Source organism: Lissotriton helveticus, chromosome 12 (genome assembly GCF_964261635.1).
Source record: "Lissotriton helveticus chromosome 12, aLisHel1.1, whole genome shotgun sequence".
Classification (NCBI taxonomy): Eukaryota; Metazoa; Chordata; class Amphibia; order Caudata; family Salamandridae; genus Lissotriton; species Lissotriton helveticus.
This window is the reverse complement of record NC_136073.1, coordinates 105872244-105898015: the sequence shown is the minus strand read 5'-3', so window position 1 is coordinate 105898015 and position 25772 is coordinate 105872244. Positions and strand designations below refer to the sequence as shown.

The 25772-nt window shown below is 42.9% G+C and overlaps 1 long non-coding RNA gene across 1 annotated transcript; it reads right to left on the bottom strand.

Annotated features, from left to right (window-relative positions):
• Positions 1-17842: 17842 nt before the first annotated feature.
• On the bottom strand, positions 17843-18200 carry LOC144799006 (uncharacterized). The gene is made up of 3 exons (XR_013603724.1): positions 18168-18200; positions 18014-18077; positions 17843-17910 (listed from the first exon to the last, which is right to left on the bottom strand). It is a non-coding gene; the product is annotated as an uncharacterized LOC144799006 (long non-coding RNA).
• Positions 18201-25772: the final 7572 nt, after the last annotated feature.

The following is a 25772-nucleotide window of genomic DNA, read 5'->3' as shown; positions in this document are numbered from 1 at the left end:
AAAATCACAACCTACTGCACAAAGGCAGTACCCAATTAAGCAAGAAGCTAAAAAACAAGTAAATGAAATACTAGATCAGCTAGAATACCAAGGGGTGATTGAAACTTGCACCTCACAAATGAACAATCCTTTGTTTCCGGTCTCCAAACCAGACAATTCGTACCGTCTAGTTTTGGATTACCGACACCTTAACACATGTTGCAAAACTTTTGCAGTGCAAAACTCACACAGTGCTGCACTAATGAATAACATAGTGCGCAAAAAATACAAAACAACCTTGGACATCTCCAACGGATTCTTTTGTCAAAACATAGCACCAGAGAGCAGATATTTAACTGCATTTTCAGTAAATGGCACTCAAAAACAATTCTGTCGGTTAGCCCAGGGGTACAAGAACAGCCCGGGGGTATTCTCAGCGAGAGTAACAGAATTACTACAACTATATGATGATGAAGCATTATCTTATGTCGATGACATTTACTTAACAGATGATGACTTGGAGACTCACTTGAAAAGAGTGAACACCATAATACTTGGTTTCGCTGCAGAGGGTTACAAATTCAACTTCAAAAAGTCCAGAATTGCCCATCTGACGGTCCTATTCTTAGGATATGAGTTATCAAGTGAAGGCAAATGCCTGGCAGACAATTTCCTAGAGAAATGTGCCGTAATCCAAGCTCCTAAAACACTAAAAAACCTACAGTCAATTTTAGGCTTCCTAAATTTCGGAAGAACATACATTGCAAATTACGCAGAAAGGGTGAAACCCCTTTACGATCTAATTAAACCAGACTTTAAAAGATCAAGTTGGACTCAAGCACACACAGAAATTTTGAGATCCTTACAAACAGACATGCTAATTAAGACAAAATTAGAAACCCGTGATAATACACGCAACCTTGTGATCCGAGTCATCCCAGGGAGATACGGATTCACATACCTAACCTCTAATGAGGGAGATAAGGTACCAATTGCATTCAAATCACATTTGTACACAAAAGCTGAACAGAGATTCAACAACAAAGGAAAAATTGTTCAAGCAGTTCAAACCGCAATAGCTAGAGAAAAAGACATAGCTGACGGTAGACATATCACAGTCAGAACAGCAGAATCAGCTTTTGAGGCATTAACAACACCGTGTAATTTACCAACAACAACATTGGATCCAGAATGGTTACAATGGGTAAATTCAATGACAACGGACAAAGTATATTACTTCTTTGATCCAGAACTAGAAGAATTAAAAAATCTAAAATATGAAAAAACGTATCCTCTGCCAATCGACATTCTGCCTCTACGACATTACGCCTGTGTAATCTATACAGACGGACATGCTCAACCCTCCGTTTGGGGAGAACATGCATACAATCCCACATGTGAGATTACAAAAGAAGTGTGGCACGGAGGTAAACTAAGACCTCTATTAACAAAATCACACTCAGTAGAAACTAATTCAGAACTACAAACTGAAATATTAGCTTTGAAAATGGCGCTAGATAATGCGGATCGCGAATTCCCGACACTTATAGTGTCAGATTCATATTTCTGCGTCAAAGCATATAACAAGGATTTGCAGACCTGGATTCAGAACGATTACAAAGATGACACGGATGCACCAATAAAGCAGAGACTGCTCTGGGAACAGGTAGCTCTTTTGAAAAAAGAACTACCAAAGACTCACGTGACACACTCACTGAGTCACCAGCGTGATGGCGTTCACGTTGTAGGGAATTCATTGGCTGAAACAGCCGCAGCGGCAGCCAGTAAACCGGCTCCCGTAGATCGAAAAAAGCGTACATTAAAATACATTGACGGCGAAACATTGCTGGCAGTAAAAACGTCATCAAAAGGCGACTGCTCGGCGTTACCGATCAACTATCCACTCAATTACACATACATCATAGATACAAACTCCATTCCTTTTGCTCGAATCCCTGGAGTGGGGGATAGAGTGATTCCAAACATGGACAGGAGAAACTTGTTAATCGCAGACGCACACATGGGCGAGGGTCTCAGACACCTTAAATTAAAGGATTCTCTGGAAGAATTACAATCATGGTACTGGTGGCCAGGCATGAGCCTGCACTACACCATGTTTGTAAAAAACTGCCCAAACTGCAACAGAGATCGCAGTGGGGAGAGAAGCAGTTTAATACCTCGTCGTATCAAGGCAGATAACATCACCACTAAAAAGAATGGCTTGCGATTAACATATACAGGCTAGTTCCCACTTATAATGTAGATCCACAACACTCGGCTGACGTCCGGACTGTTATACAAGATTTGCGAGTCTAAATGGCATATACGCTAAGAGCATGCTACGTTCGACCATTTTTTTCTTTTTCTCAGGCAATCCAGCCTGGGGGGGGAAAGAATGGCCAAATGAGCACAGCCCAGCGGGAATCTTCTCACTTCCTTCCTGAGGGTATGGGATGGTGTAAAGAAAAAACCAAGACAGAAAGCAATCTATAATAGAAAGGATATTAGGTTCGGGAGCTGGGTGGGTCAAACATCTAATAAGTGTCCAACGTAGTCTTAATAACTTGCCAAGAAATTCTCTGAAGGGATTCAGTCCGTACGAATTATTATTCGGAACTAGGATGTTGATCTCTGACCTTGATAGTCAGACTTCAGTGGTAACAGAAAAAAGCTTTGATGTCAAAGACCGTTTGGCTATTTTGCAGGACTTAAACAAAACAAGAAAAGACCTGAGCAACATACAGTTGAAAGAACAGCCAACGACCACTGAAGAATCACCACCTGTCCCAGCAAGACCTGTCTGGATTCCAAAAGTCGGGGATCTAGTCAGGGAGAAGATCGCGGTAAAGAAGGAATTTGGGCCTTCTTACAGAAAAGCAGTTCCTGTATTGTCTGTCAACGGGACAAGATCAGTTGTACTACCGCCACTTGCTGGAAAAAAGGAGAACCGAGTTGTATCCATCGACCTGGTAAAACCACAACATGTGGCCGATAACCAACAGTAGGCCAAGTGGACTCCCAATAAGTAGCAGAACACCAAGGTTTGCTACCAGTACAGAGGTCCTATCAAAGAGGCTCATCACATTCGAAACGCCTACGGAAGAACAACAAGGACTATGCAACAATGCAATAGAACTTAGACCTCTGAAAACCCAAATAAAGACATTTAGCAGAGATACACCAATCTATACAGAAGTACCAAGTGAAAATGCGAGAAACAAAAATCCTGAACCAATTGGAACAATTGACAGAACTGCATCCGGTTACTTCATCAACTTCGATGATTCCTCTGACGGCTTCAGCGAACAAAAGACACAGCCATCATCAAAATCCTTTAAAGACAAAGCTAAGGAACTTTTGAAACAACTGAAAGAAACATATCTAGTTTCTCCATGGATTGAATTTTGGGTGGGTTTTGGTGCATTTATCCTCATACTTTGGCTCATCATGGTATTTACCTTGGGACGCTTCATTGAGGGAAAATATGCTAAAATGGACACAGCAAGTCAGAACATCAACTTGGTCCTCAAACCACACACATCTTCACACGTCGAGAAAAGAGAACTTTCTTCAGAACTTTCTTCAGCCAACTTCACAGCAATTCCAATATCTGGTGGGGTAGCCTGGGACAACACTGACTATGAAATTTATGGTCCGGTCGAGATCCTGAAATATCCACACCAAATCAAGATCTCCTTGAGTGACTTTGCAAAACCAAACTCATTTGCTGATGATTGGGACTTTGAAAGTATAAACAATATGATGTCTGACTTAGTAATGTCTGCTAAATTTACAAAACATGATTATTTGCAGGGTTCTACAAATTATGACAGCATGTACTGCTATAACCATTATGGTAACCATTTCTTGCATAAATCTGCACAACCTAGAAATGTTTTAAATTTTAATCAATGGGAACATTGTGCTACACCTCCAAAAGGGAGCTCTAGAACCGTGTATGGCAAATATTCATATTTTTCAGGTTTTAACATAACTAATGCTGAAACATTTTATTACAAATTGTCAAACAAGACAGGGATGAAAACCATGATAACCAACACAAAATTGATATATTCAGATTCTTTCTTTGAAAAAATGAATACTTTTGGATTTGATTATTGGGACAAACATGTTGATTTGAAAAGTGTTTGGGGCACAAAAGAATGGCAAGTACAGGGTATAGAAGCTTTGTTTAGAGCCTGCATGATCCCAGAACAAATGATATTTTTAAATGACACCGTTCAACAAACCACCTGTCTTGGCTTAGCCAAAATCAAAGATTTAAATAACCTGTCTATTCCAAAGCCAACAATGTTTAGCAATAACTCTGAAACAGATGAAGAAATAGACATAAACCATATACTCAACCAAAACAGAACACATCCTGATTGGAAACAATGGTTGATCTGGCCCACAGATACAAATAACTGTCAAGATAGATTCCTGAATAAAACACAGGGTTTCAAAATGACCAGGCCAGACCCTAGATATCCCCAAAGACATCACCCAGGGATAATAACAACCTACAGTGTGGGCAAATTATGCCTTCAATGGCTACAAACTTCCACACTGCCTGAAATTAAGCAACACCTAACTTTACTTACTGATGGTGCTGACTTGCGTGATTTCATAATGGGACCACGCAAACAGCGTCAAAAGCGTTTCATAGCAGCCTCTGTATATGCAGCATACAATGAGGCCTGGAAGGTTACTCAAATTGAAACAGCAGAAAGAATACGGGAAATTGACCGTATTAATTTGGAAAAATCACTTTCTGTAGTGGACAATGGGTTAATGACTCTGTCCTCCAGAATTTTTTCATTGGACAGCATTGTGTCTTCAGCAATCGATATATTATCGCAAGACTTACTGTTATTACAACATGGTCAGTCACAATTGCGTTCTATTGTACAGCTTGGCTGGACGTTACAAAATCTGCGTTCAGGCTATGTGCCTTGGCGTTTAATCAACACAACGTCACTATTCCAAATCTTTAACCTTACTGATAGACAAATCGGTATGGCTCAGAAGGGTGCTGATTATACAATCTTGAGCATTGAAAAACTAGAAAGATTACCGTTGACAATGTCAGAACGACCTGTCAGTGAATGGATAATCCACGGAATCATAAGTATTCCAATCTCAACCTTCAGGTTTCAATACTGCCAAAAATATATACAGGCTGGCATGTACGAGAAATTGGGAAAGGGGTACCTTAAAACAACTTGGAACCTGCCCTATTCACATGCATGTGTCAGTAACAAAGGACAGAAAGTGTTTCTTAGTGGCAACAATTGTGCTATGTCACTAAGCGGCACGCTTCTGTGTAACGGTATTAGTTTGCACGGAGCCTGTGAAGGGAATTCATACAACCTTTCATGTCACCAGCAAGGCGCACCTGCAACTGAAATAGAACCATTCTTTCAAAGACTCTATAATGGGAGTTACATTCTTATTGTAGACCGCAGATGCTGTAGTCTTATGCCCGGGACTCCTTATCTCGTCACTACGACGGCGAAGGTCAAGTGCTGTGGACGTTCTTTGTTTCCCAGCTCCTTTCCAGACAGGGAGGCAAGGGCATGGCCCGGTTTGAAAATTACTTCTATTCGAATAAACACTTTAAGCAGAATGAAAACAGTGCTTCTTCAGACGCCTACAAGGCTCACGTCATCTAAAGAAACGTATGATCTACAAGTCGCAAGGACGACTGCAGAGATACATACATTATTATCAACTAATTCCCCCGTACATTTCGCGGAAATCCTGAGCGAAATCTTAAATATTTCTGATACCACAGGGGTCTCAAAGGTATTTAAGACAGTATTTTCGATGGCATTAACACCATTCAAAGCCATACTGGGTATTTTTCCAGACTTCGTCCATTCGATTTTTGGCGGACTTCCCCTGATCCTAGGACTAATTGCAGGAATCCTATTCCTAGTCCTTATTTTTCGTTATGGCAACCCATGTCACAGATCAAACTCTCGCGACAATGGAAGATACGATCCTAGCCATTGGATACCGGGACCGGATATCAAAAATCCTGGGACTATCCCGGCTTAGAGACCTAAACATGACTTGGTTTCTATCATTTCGACCAATGTGGCAAAGGTGTGTTTTACCTGTACTAAGGTGTCTGCTATGCGGAGAAGAATGCGTGTTAGACACCTGTCTGACGCTACAATCGGATGCGCCGGTGGATGCAGATACACTGTTGGTTCCTACCAAGGTTCACGCACTGTGCTGCCCTCAAAGGCTGCCAATTCTGATGACGGCATTCCTGGAATCTTCACCACTGCGATTGAAGAGTAGTGAAGTTCAAGATGAAAGCAGCATCGAACAGGTACGACCTTCTGTCAGCAATGCAAATCAGAATGTCAATGGAGACAATCATGCGCATGAATGCATGGTTACCCCTATTTCCGACTTAGAGGAACTTTCCCATGAAGCTGTTGACAGTTTTTTCGAAAGCCTGAATGATATGATGTTCTCTCCGGAACAGAAATAGAGACTTTTGAGTAAACTCGCACACGGCGTTCCCTGAATTCGGCCTTCAACTTTAAAAATAAAGTCACATGAACAATTACAATCCAGTTCACGGACAGCAACTTTTTTCAGCAAGCCCCTAAAATATTTTTCTATATATTTTTTCCCGGGACACTGATTTTCTGCTTAAAGTAAGAGACTATTCCTAGAGAACTAAGATTTCTATTTTAGATACTTTATAGACTTTATAGACTTTAGCTGCCCGCTGGTATGTTCGCAATAGATTTTATGTGATGAAATGGTTTCGACTTTTTTTCTGTATAGCCATATTAAGAGCCATTTCATGTGTATTTCTCATATACCAACAAGCAATAATGCATAACAATGCGTGTTTACTTTTGCATTTAATTCATAGCTTAAGTGCATACAATATATATGACTGCAATTTTTCAGTATATTTGAAAATTTCGAAATGCATTTATGTATTTTGGGGTGGTAAGGTATACACTATACTCTATAGTATGTTGTACTATGTTATACTATGCATAGATTAGTAGATATGACCATAGTTAGCGTGGAGTGGGTGTCGTGTATTTCTATAGGTTCTGAATCGATCCCCCTATTCCTGACCCTATTCTGGTTAAACTTACTAGCTAGTTAACTAACAGTCAGCCCATGAGGCAAGAAATCCCCCATGATGCAGATACCGTTATCTGACGCAGTCACACTACGGCACAGGAACGTGTTATCTGATTAGGTCATAACGCTTGAGATCTAATTAGACAAGCGACATTCCTCCAGCCCCTGATAAGGCATACGACGTTCTCATAACAAATCAAACCTATGACAACCTGGATAATCCGTGCGGCCATTGTTTTGATTTCACAGAGAACTTTAGTAAAGAATGTGCTAACGAGCAAGTCGTATGACATCTTTATTGATGTACCTATGTCCATCCTTACGTCAATCTCGGCACCTTTAAGGTATAAATATTGCCGACCTTGCCCTATGCAAACACACGCGTGGTGACAAGACGGAGCAGCCATACTTGCCGAAGCCGAGAGCAGAAGCAGACCCCGCAGGCAGCAGCCCCGCCTTCCTGACGCGCTGAGAGACGCGCTGCTATCTCAAGCCGAGAGACCCAGCACCGGCGCTTCTGGGCAGCCCTCGCAGGCAGCCTGGAATATCGAGAGCAGAGAAAGAGATACCATTCCTCATTCATCCTAAATTCCAGGTACAGAACTGAATAACCCCTCCTAGAGAATTCTTTAGTTATTCACTTGGCAAAAACAAACTTAAACTAAACTGTAACTTTCTATTCCCGCCCACGCATTAGACTTAGGTCAGGTACACGGGGTAGGCGTATTTAGAAACACCAGTTGAGTACGTTTAGTCAAATGTATATGTGTATGTAAATATATTTTAATCATTTTAAACATCATATGGCTCAGAAACCATATCAATGTTTTTACAGTATTATTTTATACTATTGCTTCTAATGTATGCACTTTACTTAACTATAAGTATTGCAATAATATCGATCCATTTCTCTTGTACGAGAAAAGAGACTGATCAATAAATAACATCTTTTATTGAACACGCCCGTCTCTTCCTTTTCTCTACATTCTGATGAGACTAAGAATGCACGTACTGACTGAGTAAAATAATTGCCTTGTGCTCACACGACTCTCGAGATTGACTCTTGATTAGGGGAGAGCAAAGTTGTCATGTTCTATGGTTGTCAGAAACTAAATCCCTTCTTGTCTAATCAGGGGAGTTCATCCTTCCTTGAACATTCGAGAAAGTTTCTAGCGAACTCTGAGCTTAGCTGGCAAACCCAAAAATTAAGTCTAGTTTCGACAGTAGTAGACCTAGTTAACGTCTGGCCTAGGCCTTTACTACTGTAGGTACTATTCCAATGCGCAGAGCCTATTGGGAAAATAGGAGCTACACTACAGGATGTAAGTGCACTTCTGCTTTTGGCCACTGGGTGGCAGTGTTGCTGGATTTGTTAGCAGCCTGTCTTGTCTTCCCCTGATGTGCACTCTTCTGTCTGTCCCTCAGTGCACACAGGGGCTGGAGCTGCTGCTGTGAATGGGTGAGTCGCTTTTCTTTTCACTTTTGGGGCCAGGGATGCAAGTGTTCTGAATCTTGCCGGGTGCACCAGCACTGTCACTTTCTCCTGTGTGTGAGCGTTCTGGCAGCCAGTGTCCCTGGGGGCACAGATAGGTAATTTCGGCGGCGTTGGCCGCTTATCAGCGCTTCATTGCCCTGCTGGGGAAACAAAGAGGTGGGGGCACACTCCTGTTGCCGGCGCCTGTCCTGCCTTCACTTCTTTCAGCCCTCCCGGCCTGCGGCAGCTTTCTGCAGTCCTCGCGCGGGCAGGGGGGGGGGGGGCAACTGTTCTGAGCGCGTCGCTCCGGTCACTCATCTGCCAATGCGGGGGGGCGCTTGAGGCAGGCCGCGGGTGAGCTCCGCCGGCTCTGCCTATTTACACGCCGGTAACGATCCGGCCCTGCAGGCTCCACTTTCCGGTCTCCCGCCGCAGCAGCTTCACTTTGCACACGCTGCGCGGCGGGGACCTGCCATGCTTGTTGTAGGCCGCGGGTGGGCTCCGTTGGTTCTGCAGTGCGTGTCCTTTGTCGGGGGTGCCGCCGGCAGGCTGCGGGTGGGCTCCGCTGGCACGGCTTGTAGTGTTTTTGTTGGGGAGCCACCGGCGGGCCGCGGGTGGGCTCCGCTGGCGCTGCAGAGTCTTCCTTTGGGGGGGGGGGGCTACTGGCGGGCCACTGGCCCGGATCACATTGCGAGGGGGGTCGGGAGGCGGTTAGCTACTCCGCTCCCTCCCCCTCGTTGTTTTCGGTGATTGCGGGTCCGGCCGCACTTTTTCACACGGTCATTTGTCTCTGTGCCCCGCCGCTTCTAAGCACACACGCGGCGGGGGCAGGGGACGACTCGGGCAGGCCGCGGGTGGGCTCCGCCGGTCCTGCTTTCACATTGGCACAGTTCATGGCGGGCACTTCGCCCCTGGGGCTCACCTTCGGCCGGCGGGCCAGATGCTTTGTCACGGTCGTGGCGGGTGGGCTCCGCCCGGCCCGTGCACCTCTCCGGTGGGGGTTTCAGCCTCGCGGCCGTCGCAGGTGGGCTCTGGGCGGTCCGCTGTTTCCAGGTGGCACTCGTTGGTGGCGGTCGACGCGGGTGGGCTCCGGTCGGCTTGCTGTGGGGCTCCCGGTCGCTGCGGGGCTCCGACGTGCCCACCGGCTTCTCGGCGCGCTGCGCCCTGCTGCAGGGGATGCCCTCTAGGCGGGCAGCTCTCTTCCCCTTTTTCTTATTGTGTAGCTGTGGGTAGTGGCACGCATGGGCTACACCACCGGCCTCGTCGCCAGTGTAGTGTTGGGAAGGGCCCTAGGCCCGCATGGTAGATAGCAGCAATGATGTGGACACAGACACCAGTTAGGGGTAGTGGGAATGGCCTCGAGCACGTGCGCTCGGTCCCTTTTATTAGCAGCGTCATGTGACACCATGACGTCTGTGGTGGGTGTGTGTAAAGTGGGTTACATCACTCCTGAACACTAGACCGTGTTCATGCTAGGACTCTACAAAGAACACACTGGGAAGGCACTTACATAGTCATGGAGAATATAATTTTCTATAATGGAAGCTCTTCCTTCAGATAATAGAGAGAGCGTGATTAAATCTGAAAGTGTCTTTGAAGGAGGAGAACTTTGAGGTCAGTTTTGAAGGCCTGGGAGGAGGTGGTGGTCCGGAGCTGAGGCGGAAGTGAGTTCCAGATTCTCACCAGGTTGCCTGAAAAGGATTGGGCCATTAATCTTTCCTTCTTGAAAGATGGAGGCTCAAGCAGTACATTTTCCACAGTACGTGATGGTCTAGAGACTCCAGAGAGTTTCAGTTTATTCGCCAGGTAGTGAGGAGAGGAGGAGTGCAAGGCTTTGTGGGTGATACTGGCAGTCTTTTAGATAGATCTTGCCTCGATGGGAAGCCAGCGGAGGGTGGCTAACATGGGTGTGATGGGGTCGCTTCTTTTGGCCCCATAAATGAAACGAGCTGCTGAATGGAGAACAGATTTAAGGGGGGACAGGTGGGATTTGGGGAGGCCAGTAAGAAGAGAATTGCAGTAGTCCAGTCTGGAGAGGACCAGCGATTGGACCAGAGTTTTAAGGTCTTGCTCTGGGAAGAAGCAAAAAATTCCCCAAAGAAGGCGCAGTTGGTATCGAGCAGATTTTGCAATGGAATTGATGTGGGAGATTAGATTGCGTTTTTTGTCAAGTATGACACCAAGGGATTTTGCACTGTCGACAATGATGGGTTTATTGTTAAGTAGATTCATCTGATCCATCCATGATTGAACCGGGGGAGGAGAAAGTAAGGAGGAGAGGAGGAGGAATTCAGTTTTGGAGGGATTCAGAGTCAGTTTGATGAAGCAAGATTTCGCACATTACGCGACTTGCTGAAATCAAGAACCTCGATTCATTTATAACTCTGTAATCCAAATTGTATGTCTTACTAATTTCCTTTACTTTTGATATACATGTATCTTAGTGATGCTTGCCTATGTGTTTTACTAATACGAATAATCCTTGTCTTAAAATGGCCGTCGCTTGGGAATTTACTACTGCGCATGCGTTAGTCACACTCACGTGACGTGACGTAGCTGTAGTTCGGGTGGGAAAATGTGCGCATGCGTAGTTGCCTCTAATATGGCTGTCTGAATACTCACATGGTGAAGCTTGCGCAGATGCTCTCGTGTTATTGTCTGTTGCACTAATTCATAATGGCATAGTATATTTTTATAGTAAGAAGTATAAAGTAGCTACTCATGGTATATTGTGAAATCATTTATTTCTATGTTTTAATTTGTTTTCGCTTACTTTTCATGTACCGCGATAATTGGGGGGGTCTGGATGAGACGAGAACCATCTTGAAGGTCCCTTCTGCGCATGTCGCGCAGCCTGGGAGAAGGTAGCCTTGAGCAGTGGAACCCAGCCAGTTGGCAGCCACAAGTCAAGATGCTCCTGCGAAAGCCACCTCTGACCCAGCGAGAGGGATTCGAATGTACTGAAATTGTTACAATTAAATTTTTCCTATTGTATTCTGTGTATTCTCTCATGGGAACCCCAAATTCACTAGGCGGTTCCTTAAAATGCAAAACCAAGCTTGTAGAAGTCTGTTCTGATTGGTGTGTTAACCTATCCTATGTGGGGACCAATCGAAATTGGGGATTCTGACACTTTGCAACATTGGGGGGTGGTACACTGACCCGAAAACAGTATATCTAGCCTAGGTTCAGCTAGAGAAATTGTCCGACTTGTCTGAATAGCTGACCTGTCACTGACCCAACGCACTCAATAGGTGACTGAATACAGAGCGCTGCGGAGCACTCTGTCCGAATCTGACCTTAGACTTTAAAGGTTTTACTAAACCTTAAGTGCTGGCGGAGCACTTTGCTGGGGAGTTCGCTAACCCAATCGGGGTTCTGACTGATAACTGCAGAGAGGGTGCAACGCAGGTGTTGCTTCCAAACTGCGGGTGCTGGTCGTGCCTTGGTGGTCCTGTCCTGATCCTAATCTGGTTTTCCTGTCCTGTCCTGGGGTGTCCAATCTGCACCTGCTGTCCCATAGATGACTGTCCTTCCTTGGGTATTTCCTGTCCTTGACTGATCCGTGGCCAGGGTTGGTCTGCACACCTTTCTAGGTAAATATAGTGTGAAAACTCTATACTGCATCTTCTATTTTTCTGTCTTTGCCTAAATAAAGACATTTCTTTGCATATGTTAATTTCCATGCTTTCCGCAACCTATTATAAAAGTCATTTAGTATATTTTTCTTAGCGTGTTCCTATGTTCCCCTACCTTTTTAGAACACATTCTCTCCATACTGTTTATGAAACATAACTGTGGTATATAAATTTCTCCTGAAATCTGATTTTGCGTAAAGATACTAGAACTATAGCATGTTCCATTTTTCCCCTCCTATAGATGTATAGGATTTCCAGTCCATGCCTTGCAGTATTATTCTCAACAGTAAAGTCTAGTTCGTGATCCACGTTTCTAAATCTACTAGTAGATCGCATTGTTATAACTTTCTTATAGACTCATAAATGGTTGCCCTGACACTGTTCCTCTATGGTTATGTTCTTTTTGTTATCTTGATGATTGATTGCCTCTTAACTGTAAACTTGATTATTTCCGATTCTGATTCTTAGATAACCTTTTAAAACTTCCCAGTTGTCTGTGATCATTTAATGCGAAATAGAAATAAGTTGGGTTTTGTATGTTGCCTGCCTTTCTTTTACAGCTAGCTCCCTGATCCATTGTGGATCTTAGGTACCTGTAACGGTGGATTGGTAAGTCAGGTACAATAGAAATAAATAGGAAGAAACCAGGGTTACTGGTAGTAGAGTTGTTAGGTCACCCTATTAATGTAGGTGATGAATTGGAAAAATATGGGCCTGGTACGTGTATGGTGAAAAAAATGTATTGGCCGGGTGACCTGCGATCTCTATCAGTAATTTTCTGGTAGCAGAGGTATGGTTAGGTACTAGTTAAAGTTAGGTAGGACTAGTTAAGCTAGATAAGTTGGATACTGTTAGAAATTATTGCTGCTAGTCGAGAACATTATTGCTGCTAAAAGGATAGACTTTTTCGTGAACTGATCACTCACGTGAAATGTTTTGCTTTGAAAATTATGAAATGTTTTAAATTGTTTTTTTATTATTATACTGATATATGTATTAACCCACTCGTTAGTAAAGTGTTTATATGTTAGTTGGAAATCCCCGGGGGAATTGAATCGCGAGTGGTGAAGAGAATCCACTTCGCGTTGAGGTCACTGGCTCCAGGAAGGTTAGTGCAGGTTAGGCAGAACTGGAAGCACTAACTAGGGTTTTCTGAATGTATGTTTGAATAAATGATAGCGACGAGATCACTGGCAAAACTTCTATTGTGAGAAAACCTAGTGAGGATCACACCGGAAGGAGTAGCAGGGGTATCGGAGCTTGGGTGATAGCAAAGGGGTTCGCTGGTGAAACTTTAGACTTAGTATATATCCTGGAAAGAAGTGGATAAGTCAAAAGAAGTAGTAGGTTCCCTAATGCTTGCGTGAAGGGTAGGCGGAAGAGATCTATCCGTAGTGAGTGAAAAGTAAATGGAAGTAGTTTACTTGCAGTGAAACAAATCTTTTCTGTCTAGACACTTCAGTACAGTGGCGAATGTGTATTCGTTGTTAAATAACTAAGCACAAGCACTTTAGAGAGAAATTAAGTTTCCGTTACCTTGTGAAGGAGGGAGTCAGTCGCGAAGCTGCTCTGACGTCTCTCTGTGCCGCGCTGGGATTGGTAGACGCAGCGGGTGTGTAACGGAGCTGGAATTGTAAAGGAGGGGTGAGTGCCGAAGCGTGAGAACCTGTCTCGCGAAAGGCCGCGCACCCATTGGTCGAGATTATTTTAATTCGTGCATTTCATTGGTCGCACGAAAAATAAAAGACGCACTTGGATTGGAAGTGAATTTGTAAACAGAGTCACTAGCAGAAATCGTATGTGGCACTCGTATAGACCGCATACTAGACCTGATCCACGATATTTAGGGTTTGAGAACGATCAGTGGAAAGGGCATAAAACCGACATTATGTACGGAAATAAGAGAAAAATATCCCTTGTGAATAAGGTGAAGAATTATTTAAAAAAAGACAAGCCGATTAAAACCAGAGAAGGTGTTGTCATTCCGCCACCTAATACTACCGCATCTTTCATGATGTTTGATAAAGGGTACCACTCGTGTGTATGGTTGGAAAACTGGGCGGAATACACTAAGGATGACGGAATTTTGGCTTTTCCGTTAGAGGGTACATTCAATGGCAGAATTCTATTTAATTTGAGAACCCGAATGAATGACTTACATCCCAGACCTAGATTAACGCAGTACGAAGCTTTAGAGGAATGGGAGATCGAAACTTTCGAGAGAGACAAGCCCCGAATGGATAAAGGGTTGACAACATTTTATCCAAAGTTGAAGCAGGAGACCCGAGACAAAAAGATGAAACAGTGGAGACAGAATATGATTGTAGAAGGGTTGTTTCCAATGATGTCAATGGGTGGTCCTCCTGCAGGAGAGAAGAGAACAGAAAAATGGGCGCCCATGGGGGAATCGGATGATGAATTATTAGATGACATGTTTTTGAGAAGTCCGCCTCCTTATAATGAAGGACACCGACCCTCTAGTGAAGGGGATAATTCACGGAGACCTCCTCCCCAGGAAGAGGCCAGATCAGTAAGTGTAGGAGAGAGTCATCAAATACCTCCATATAATGAGGGTTTGGGACCTCTAGGTGCTAGAGATAGCTGTCAAAGAGCACCATTTTGTGGGGAGTCAAGATATTCGAGAGAAAAAGACTTCTGCTCTAGACTTCCCTACGAGGGTGAGGCAAGGCCTTCCACATCAGGACTTCCGTTCTCAAGACCCCCGTCTGAGGAAGAACCAAGGTCCCTAGGTACAGGAAGCCTGTTCCCAAAACCTAATTACGGTGAAGGACCAAGTGAGACACATCCCACTGCCCCGAGTTATGCCCCAACTTTGACCCCGCAGGTATTACATGACAATTCATTAGACAGGATACTGGAGGACAGGGAACGAGAGGCATTAGCTAAGCAGAGAGCCGAGATAATTCAGAAGATTTCCCAGTTAAACACAAGTCCTGAAGCCTTGACAATCCCGGTAACTATTGGACCAGTGGTTCCGCTGTATGGGGATAGACAGGGAAGTCCGAAGACTCCAGTTATTACTCCAGTTGTAGCACAGCCAAGACAAGACAGGAGCCCTTAATTGTGGATGACCAGACCAGTGAATGCGAGTCCGAGGTCTCGCTAATGGATCTGCCCATTAGGGGTGCAGGGAAAAGGTTACAGAAAAGACACAATCCTTTTAACACGAGGGAGATTCAAATGGAATCGACTTCGGGTACCAAGAGTGTCACCCTGATGACTCCTGAAGAAATTGAAAGGTGGAGTCGAGAATTAGAAAAACAAACTCCCCAGTCGAAACCTTTAGATATTTTCAAGCTTAGAATAGAAATGGAAGAGCTAATGGCAGGGAATGTAGGTTTAGACAGATTAAATACTGAAGAATTGCTGTTTATTGGCAAAAGTTTTACCCGAAACACCAGAGTGCTTCATGAAAAATTAACAGACACTGCAGCTAGTCTGGGAATCGATATTTCAAAATCAAAGCCACTGCAGAAACCCTATAGAGCTTATTTTTCAGACAAAGATCTGGAAAATATGAATATATCAGGGAAAAAGGCGCAGGTTAAAGAATTATTGACCGTGTTGCAAAAATGGGGAGACGTAGAAAAGTGGAAAGCCAGGTGGGCAAAGAAGAAAGATGAGGCCAGATCTAAACAGGCGTCTTCCGAGTTCGTTCTAAAAGAAGCTGACAAACCTGAGCAGTTATACCCTATGCGTGAAGTGCCAGGTGGAAAATATGTGCATGTTCCATGGTCCCGACAAGATATTGTGTCCTTTACAAATGATTTTCCAAAACTACGAGAAAAGCCTGTGGATTGGTACAGGCAGGTGGAAAGGTTTGTAAAGGTGCAAAAGTGCTTGTGGAAAGACCTGGATGGGTTTTTCGACATTGTGGTTCCTGTGGATTTATGGACCGAATGCAAGGTTGCCATTGATTGGCCCAACAAAGAGTATGACAGGGACCCTGTAACAGGTGCTCCCTCTGATGAGGTAATGAGAAAATATGACCAGGTCATGTTACATCTAAAATTGAAGGTGCCTGCGAAGGAAACTGATTGGACTAAAATAGATAGAACTACGCAGGAAAGGGATGAGTCTGTGCACTCCTTTTATGAAAGACTGTTACAGGTGTTCAAAACTTACAGTGGAATAGATAACATCGAGATGAAGGACATGACCCACTTCATTTACAGGTTTGTAAACGGTTTAAGACCCGAAATTTGCCAGTGGATCAAAGACAATAAGATTTGTTGGCAGTCTAAGAAAATGGATGAGGTCCTACGGTATGCAAAGTACTGTGAGGACGAGATGGCAGATAAGAAAAAGGCACTCAAGGAGAAGGTCATGTGGGCACAAGTGAAGTTGGCAGAACAACAGGAAAAGAAGTTGAATAAGATGAATAAGAATACCCAAAATCAAGGTTCTGGGGGTGGAGGGAAGCCTAAGGTAAAAATGAGCAGAGAAGAAGCTAAAAAGAAATTTCCCTGCCACCAGTGCGGAGAAATCGGGCACTGGAGAGACGAGTGTCCATATTTACAGCATGATAATACCCAAACCCCTGATTTAACTCCACAGACGCAGGATGAAAAACCAAGAAAGACGCAGCATCAGGTAAAGGCAAGTCAATTGCCCCGAGCGCCAAAACCGAATTATAAGGGAAAATCACCACAGGGTGATGACATAGAGATCTGGGGAGGCGATGAAAATAGAAATGCAACAACTTCGCAGTTCTTGTTGAATGATACCTTTTTCTGTGACGACCAATACTGACGAGGCCTGAGAGGGGAGGACAAGGAGTGTGTTCTTGGCGCCTCCTTGCCGGTAGACCAGTCAGGTCATTGAAAACAATGGGGTACACCCAATAAGTCAAAGGACCTGGGTAATAGTATATACAAGAAGGTGGTCCTAGACAAAAACTACCAAAAGTCAATTGATGTAAATCTTAGTTTTTCAACAGGCAGATTGAATCTGATACCAAATGGGAGATATATTACTTGCATATGAAGCTATAAATGCAATGTAACCAACACAATAAAGAAAAACATTTGTATCGCAATTTTATTTACACATTCATAAAATGAAGAGAGGATAGAAAAGGGGTGCTCAAGTGGTAAGGAAAAGAAACTCAAGACACAAAATTTACAATAATTATATACAATATAAGGGCAATTTGTATTGCACAAGCAAAGCCTATCCATACAATTCTATATACATTATTTCACAAGGGAAAGGGAATAATGGTAAAGGCTTGTTTTAAAAATTAAGGGGGGGGCGTAATCGTCGACGTTTCGACCCTGGCGCAATACGGGAAATTCACGACCTCTGCTGCGGGTCTTCTTCAGGACGTAAGAAAGGTGGGGACGGGGGAAGAGAAGCACCTAAAAAATAAATTTGAGCGCGATTTAGTTATATTTACAGGCTAACGGGGGTCCTTTAGTTAAAATAAAATTAGGAAGGTGTTGGGTACATTACCACAAGTATTTTATTGAGGTGTGTCAGGCCAGATCCAATGGGTGGGCCACCTAAAAAAAGTAATGACAAAGGGGAGACTGTAAGCCTATCTCCCTAGGCACAGCTACCCCTACTATTAATGGGCCAGATAACAAGTCAAATGAGACTCACCTCTGAATGGTGAGTCCGTTGTGTTTCAATCAGAAAAGCAGTTTTAGTTGAATAGCGCGATGAAAGGTTCTACATAATAGAAGAAGGGACCTAAATTAATCACAGTGTGCAAGGGCCTCAAATGTGATCAGACAAAACCAAGAGAGCAGAGTGAGACATGAATGTAACTCACCCTTGGCAGATGACACGATCGACACAGCGCTGTTTGTTCAAGGAGGGAGCACTGTTTTGAGGACCTGTACTAAAATAAACAGCCAAGGTTGGAGGCCAAACGTTCGAAGTATAAACAGATAACCAACCTCCAGCATTCCTTTTAGGAATTTTACCTTGTGTCCGGTCGTTAGATATTTATTATTTCCTCCGTGGGGTTATTTAAAGAACGGAAAAACACTCCAGCCGAGTCAGTTTGCAGGGAGTTCAAGGCACGTCCCCTCTCTCACTGAGTGGAAACCACGTGAAGAACGTGACCAATCACATCCCTTAATCGTGAAAGTGACACAGGGAAATAAACAGAGGACTGATTCCCATGTCTGACAAGTCTCAGAATTACTGAATAGAAGTGAAAAACGGACTATGTCAGCCGAAGGAAGGAACATTGGTTACCTGAAACACCACATTACTGGGATAGAGAGAAACAATTGGCAAATATACAACCCATGTGTGTCTGCCAACTATATATATCCACACGGGCCTATTTTAACTGAAATGAAATAATATGTTTGATCATTATTAGGTACAAAAATAAACGACAATTCTAACATGCAACTTCTTTATAATCATTACAAAAAAATTATCGGCGGCTGCATAGTGATAGGTAAAACTAAATCACTGTTTTTTATATATATCAGTGCCAAAATTAATTTTACAAATGGGCCAACAGACATTATAATGTATGTTTTCAACAAAGTTTCAATAATGTGCAATTGATGCATTAGTTGTCAAAAAACAAAACAATACAAAACAGTACATTAAACATAACAGCATATCTCTAGACAATTCACAATGAATCGCACAATTACATGGACAATTGTACCTTGTGTTATAGCCCTATAGATAAGTATGTACATAACGTAAAAAATCTACAGAGAATTGGTCCATTCATGTGGAATATTGGCAATATAAGTGGTATCCATTCCATATGGATAGTCAGCCATTTGGAATTAAGGCAATTTGCCTAATTACTTCTTCCTGCTCGTTCAGACCCCTATTTACAGTGTCAAAAAAATGCATCCATCTGCATTCTCGGATACTGATACTCTGTTAGGTGTTATTTTATGAATGTGTAAATAAAATTGCGATACAAATGTTTTTCTTTGTTGTGTTGGTTACATTGCATTTATAGCTTCATATGCAAGTAATATATCTCCCTTTTGGTATCAGATTCAATCTGCCTGTTGAAAAACTAAGATTTACATCAATTGACTTTTGGAAGTTTTTGTCTAGGACCACCTTCTTGTATATGGTAGACCAGTCAGGGCCATACATTGAAGGAAAGGTTGATGGAAATGATGTCACCTTTCTATTGGACACTGGTGCTACCCGTTCTACTGTGAGAACAGCGGACGTTCCAAACCTACCCCTCTCGGGAGAAGCAATCCAAGTAGTGGGTTTATCTAATCAATTGATTAGTACCCCAGTTACCGAGCCCATGGAGATCACAATAGGGAATTTTAAAGAAATGCATAGATTTATAGTGTGTGATACCAGTCCAGTAAACTTACTGGGACGTGATTTGTTGTGCAAAATGAACTGCACCATCTTTTGCACACCAAAGGGCGTTGAAATTCAGACCCCAGACGAAGATGGCATCTATAAATTAATGTTAATAAGACCTGACTCAGAAATTAAACGAATGGCTATGCAAGACTTACCCGAAGAACTCCAAAAGACAGTGAAATCAGAAGTATGGGACTTTACTGGAAAAGATGTAGGATTAGTGGCCAATGTAGACCCAATACAAATAGCCATGAAAGAAAATGCAGTTTACCCGAATACCAAGCCATACAAAATGAGTGCCGAAGTAAGAGCAGGAGTTGCGATTGAAATACAAAAGTTGCTAGAAGCAAACATCATACAAGAAGTGATGAGTAGTCCATGTAACTCACCCATAATTGGAATCAAGAAACCTAGTGGCAAATACAGAGTAGTGCAGGACCAGAGAAAGGTAAACAAAATAGTGGTCCCTTGCTGTCCTATTGTTCCAAACCCCGCAGTGATCCTATATCAGATTCCCTGGGATGCTGAGTGGTTTATCGTGATAGACCTATGTCATGCATTCTTTTCAATCCCATTGCATCCAGATAGCAAATTTCTTTTCTCATTTGCTTTCGACAGTCACGTGTATGTTTGGATTCGGGTTCCCCAGGGGTACCCAGAAAGCCCCTCTATCTTTAATCAGATCCTGAAAAAGTGCCTTGAATCCTTAGTCTTACCTGGAAAGTCTGTTTTGGTGCAATATATAGACGACCTCTTGGTGGCGTCTAAAAGTCATAGAGATTGTGTGATTGACACCATTGCCTTGCTGAATCACCTAGGTGAAAAGGGACATAAAGTGCCCCCTGAAAAATTGCAGTTCTGTTCAAAGTCAGTGAAATATCTGGGGCACCAGATAGAAAAAGGCATCAGAAAAGTCACTTCAGAGAGAGTCAGAATAATTCAAAAGATGCAGTTACCCCGTACTCAGAAAGAGATCAGAATGTTCCTTGGGGTTGTAGGTTACTGCAGGCAATGGATTGTGGGATTCGCAGTCCTGGCAAAGCCTTTGATAAAAATGACAAAGAAAGGAGCAAAGGACCCAGTTGAATGGGATGATGAAGGCTTAACAGCATTCACTAAATTACGAGACTGCCTGTGTACAGCCCCTGCTTTAGGGATGCCTGACTATTCTAAGGAGTTTGCACTGTTCTGTGACACACGTGACAATTGTGCATTGTCAGTCTTAACACAGGAACATGGTCTGACTAGATGTCCAGTGGCCTATTTTTCTGCCACTTTGGATCCAGTAGCTGCTGGATTACCCGGATGTCTGAAAGCAGTAGATGCAACTTGCACAAGTTTAGAGCAGAGTGAATCCATTGTAATGGGACATCCTGTCACTGTGTATGTTGCTCATGCAGTTGTAATTTTACTAACCCGAACTAAGACCCAGTACCTCACCCCTAGTCGGCTGACTAAATACGAGAGGATTCTCGTGGGTGCTGCAAATGTGGTTATTACTCGGTGTAATATCCTGAATCCAGGTACCCTACTCCCTGACTCAATGATTATGGAAGCAAAGGGAGAGGATGAACATGACTGCATAGATTTGACAGAATTCAGTACTAAACCACGCCCAGACATTAGAGAAGTACCTTTGCCTGTAGAAGATGAGGAGTTGTTCGTGGATGGCTCATGTATGAGACACGAACTTGTAGGCCTAAGTGCTGCTTATGCTGTAGTCTCTATAAACGCCATTAAAGAAGCTTCCTGTTTATATGGGGTGAAGTCTGCACAAGTAGCCAAATTGATTGCATTGATAAGAGCTTGTAAAATTGGGAAAAACAAAAGAATAACAGTATATACTGACAGTCAGTACTGTTATGGGGTCGTGCATGACTTCGGCCAATTGTGGCTACAAAGGGAGTTTCTGACTTCATCAGGTACTCCTATTCGAAATGGGAAAGTTGTACAGGATTTACTGGAAGCAATCCAATTACCAAGAGAATTGGCAGTGGTCAAATGTGCTGCTCATAAATCGGGCCTTGACCATGTATCTTTGGGAAATAATTTTGCTGATGAAGTGGCCAAACAATGTGCCAGAAATCGCATGTCTGTAAATGTTAAACTGGGGGGACCTGGAAACAGCTGCCAACTTATGGTGTTTGAAGAGGTGCCTACCTGGGAGGAGGTGAGAGATTGGCAGCATGCGGTGCCAGATAAAGAGAAAGAAAAATGGAAGAAACTTGGTTGTCGACCGAGAAGTGAGGATGGTGTCATTGTGGGCCCAAATGGTATGCCTGTGTTGCCTAGACATCTGCTTGCTTCTATGGCCCGACTGATACATGGAAATTCACACACTGGTAGGGATGCCATGGTTCTGGTTTTCCAACAAACATGGTACAATCCGAAGTTCAGGAAAGTAGCAGAGTCACTCTGCCAGAGGTGCTTGACATGTCAGCAGTTCAACGCTGGCAAAAGAACAGTAGTTGAATTGGGGAAAATTGGGAAATCAGGGGGTCCCTTTGTGAGAATACAGATTGACTTCATCACCATGCCTCGTTGTGAGGGAAAAAGATATGTCCTTGTCGTTGTCTGCCTGTTTTCAAAATGGGTGGAAGCCTACCCTACTAAACAGAGTGACGCCATAACAGTAGCCAAATTGTTACTACAAAAATTGATACCTAGGTTCGGGGTTCCAGTCACAATTGAATCAGATAGAGGCAAACATTTTCAGAATGAGATAATCGATCAGCTCTGTAAAGCATTCCAGATCACCCAAAAGCTACACTGTGCGTATCGTCCAGAGGCTTCTGGAGTAGTAGAGCAAATAAATGGCACTATAAAATCGAGATTAGCAAAAATGTGTGATTCTACTGGCATGAACTGGATAAATGCATTGCCTCTTGTTCTGATGGGACTCAGAAGTATTCCAGACCGAAAGACAGGCCTAAGCCCTCATGAAATCCTGATGGGAAGAGTGATGAGACAAGCATGGGTACCAGGATACAAATTGTTAAACATTTCTGATGATTTGGTACTTGAGTACTGCAAGCAACTAGGTGACCAAGTGCGTTCTATCTCTCGCCAGATTGGGGAAGACGCCGTCGCCAATCCAACAACCCCAGTCCACAAATTGGTTCCTGGCGACTGGGTTAGAATCAAGAAACATACTCGTTCGAGTTGCCTTGCACCGAGGTGGGGAGAAAAACGCCAAATAATACTGGTGACCACGACAGCGGTGAAGTGTGCCGGCGTTCCAAAGTGGATCCATGCCAGCCATACACAGAAGGTGATTCCAGACGAGAAAAAAGGCGCTGAAGGTTGTCCAGCTGAGGGGTCTGCAGACGTTGGTCCTGAAGTAGCTGATGACGAACAACCGAGCACCAGTCAAGAGGATTGGATACCCATAATCGACCTAACCAAAGACCCAATCAGAACAAGAGAGCGAACCTACAAAGATAGAGAGTGGAATAGAGAGGAAGAGATAGGCACAGGCGAAGAGCCTCAGATTATTGAGATTCACGTCAAATCTGAGGAAGAAGAGGAAGGTCAGACAGGGACAGAGCAAGTGATCGATACACCTCCACAAACTCCTGAAATTGAAAAGGAACAGACAAGAAATAGTGAAAAAATTCAAGCAGAAGAAAATAAAGGGATCGAAGTGCTTGAACAAGATCAGATAGACATAGAAGAACGTGTTCAGGACACAGAAACAGAGACACTCGAAAGTAAAACCCAGAATACACCTGAACAAGGCCAGCTTAGTACCCAGGCAGAAGAAATAGAGACAAGACCTGGAACTAGTCAGACAGGAAGGGAAGAATCAGAAGTGACACACACAAACGAAAATTAAAGAACATTAGAAGAAAGCCAAATCACAGTGCCAACTAAAAGACTCAAGAAAAAGAAACATATCGAACCAAGATATATTAAGAGACTGAGACTGAGAATAAAAACAGTAGAGGAGAAACTTGCAGAAAGAAGGAAAATTCCTCGTATTACAGAGCAAGTTGGAGAAAGTTCACTAAGGAGGAGTGAACGAATAAAAAGACTGAACGAAAAATACCAAGATCCTGAATGGGCATATTTAGTGTTAGAAGAATTCGAAGATCTTGATATTACTGACGAAAGTGACGAAGAACAGACAGCTGATTATTCTGCAGAGGAAGACAAACCAACCTGAAGTTGTGCAGGGTAAGCTACCTGTGCAGAGTTACAAAGAGGGGTTGAGAAATCTTCTTCTGAACGAAAATGTCTGATTCAAATGTGAATGGAAGGCCTAGACGCAGTTGTTGCAAAACATGCTGCAGAGTATGTATATGTAGCATAGCTATAGTATTGATAATTTGGATAGGACTAACAGTTTTCATTCCTTATATGGTGAGCAAAAATACTAATATTGACCCTACTCAGACTGTGACCACTGACACTGAAGAACTGACAACACGAAGTGTAGAAAGACGTGAAAAAGCACTCAGACAAACAAAACGAGACTTAGAAGCATCAGATGAGGAAGGACTACATTATCATGGAGTTAAAAACCAGACACAGTTAAATGTTTTCGCTAATCTTTTAGTGCACTATGTAGAAACTATGGAAATAGAAGACTGCTATGTCTGCATGAAGCTACCTACTTCTGTAGCTGAAGGCGTGACTTACCATCACCTACCTTTGACCTATGGAATTTCCTGTAGCATTTTAGCTAGTTTATTTTACAAAAGAGGACCGTTACAGTACTATTATTCTAACTCAGACGTGATATTTTCTAAACTTCCCATACGTGGAAATTTGAATCCTGTACATACAAAAAGTGACGTTACACGTTATATGGGATAATACTTTCTGACTATAGGTACTATAGATTTGAATGAAGTACACAGAGATAACTTGACCTGTTCATTGCATGAACAAGAAAAAATGTTTTTAAACATGGCAGAGAAAAGAAGGGAGAGTTTCCAAAGAAAGGCAAATGATAAGAAACAGAAAACTCCTAAATGGGCTGAAAACATGGAAAGCACCTGAAAGGGTGGGAGTGGTCCTGCTTTGTTGCTGGATTTCGAAAGGAAAGGGAAACTCTGTCTTCATCGCGAGAGGACTAGTTATTATAATAACATTTTCATTGGTTCCAGTCAATGTGAGCACAATTACAAGGTAATTGGAGGTTGGGGTTTCAAAAATGGGTCAGGACCTGTGTTTCCCGGAATTTATTATATATGTGGAAACAAGGCTTATTTCAAATTGCCGGATCACTGGTATGGAAGCTCCTACTTTGGCATTGTCTTCCCGAAAATATACCATGTGAAGGAAATTGCTGGAAGCAATGAAAACACTAATGGCTTAGTGCGTAGTAAAAGAGAAAGCGTAGGTGAAATAATGGGTAGTATTTTTAGTGCACTGATACCTGGAGTGGGAGTGGTTCTGAACACACACAGAATTTGCAAATTATCCACAAAAGTGGATGTGCTGTCTACTGACACAGCTCATGGATTCTTGCTGGTCAATACCGAAATGGTTGCGATCAGATCAATGGTTTTGCAGAACAGACTTGCGCTTGACACCTTATTAGCAAAGGAGGGCGGAGTCTGCCGGATGCTGAAGGCGCAACATTGTTGCACTTACATACCGGATAAAAGTGTACAGATAAAAAGATATGTGAAAAACATTACTAATTTGGAAAAGGAACTCAAACCACTGGAGGTTGATAGTGCCTGGAAGAGACTAGTCGATGGTTTCTCCAATGTAGGTCATTGGTTTGCTAATTTAGGTAAACGTTTATTGTTCAAGGTACTGATGCCAATTGGAGTGATAGGTTTCATAATCTTTCTCATATTTGTCTGTTGCAAATGTCACAAACACACAAAGAAATACGCTGTGAATAAGAGAGGTGTGAAACGGAGTGTGGATGAACTTGAATTGGAAGACTTGAATAATCAAATTTACAAAAGGGTGAAAAATTCTCACGTGAAAGAGAATTTGAATAGAATGTTGGAAGAAATTGAACTGCACAAAGTGTGAGAAAAGTTGGCATCTGGTTCCATTAAGTTGTGATGATAGTAAATATCATCAAAGAGGGGATTGATGAAGCAAGATTTCGCACATTATGCGACCTGCTGAAATCAAGAACCTCGATTCATTTATAACTCTGTAATCCAAATTGTATGTTTTACTAATTTCCTTTACTTTTGATATACATGTATCTTAGTGATGCTTGCCTATGTGTTTTACTAATACGA